This window comes from Trachymyrmex septentrionalis, unplaced genomic scaffold (assembly GCF_001594115.1).
Source record: "Trachymyrmex septentrionalis isolate Tsep2-gDNA-1 unplaced genomic scaffold, Tsep1.0 scaffold259, whole genome shotgun sequence".
In the NCBI taxonomy this organism is placed as follows: domain Eukaryota; kingdom Metazoa; phylum Arthropoda; class Insecta; order Hymenoptera; family Formicidae; genus Trachymyrmex; species Trachymyrmex septentrionalis.
The window spans coordinates 164,675-165,483 of NW_017305418.1; positions in this window are offsets into that span (position 1 = coordinate 164,675).

The window sequence follows — 809 nt, forward strand, 5'->3', positions numbered from 1 at the left end:
TTTTTTTATCTTTTTTTTATTTGTGGAGTATTATATCATGATTTTAGAATTCTATTCTTAAAGAGAAACGTATATATACGAAGAATTAGGGAAGTATTATAATATACGTAATATATTATACTATTTCCTTAGTTTTTCGTATATGTTTCTTTTCAAAAATAGGAGTCTAAGAATTTCTCTTTTCTTTTTAATTTTTTAGATCGGAATTTGTTTGCGAACATGCATTGCATTAGGGTCATTCCACAAAAAATCACTTATAATTCATCCATGGACTATCATTTTAACTCTATCGCGTTTGCTTATTATTATCATCAGTGTACAATGACGACGCATTACCATCATCACATAAACGTTTCCCGTGATGACATGTGAAACATTGTAGGGGCGCAAGAGGGGGCATTTTGGACGTCTATAAAACTGATCGTGCGTGGAGTTATAGCTATATATTAGGCAATATATAGTGTTACCGCTATAATAAAATGTATATTATACATACATATATTATATATATATATATATATCATTATATTGTCATTATATTGTATGTATTTAGAGTAATGAAATACTGGGTATCCTATGACTATCGTTTCCCAACATTAATAAAACGGTGATCTCGCAGTGTTTGGCCGGACTCAGGACTTGATCGTAGTTGACAATAATTACGCTCGGCGAATGAATCAGTGTGACGGTTTTACGTATCTATACATCGACATCGGGAAGTCGATGAATCGTTCTGAAAGAGAGAGAGAGAGAGAGAGAGAGAGAGAGAGAGAGAGAGAGAGAGAGAGAGAGAGAGAGAGAGAGAGAGA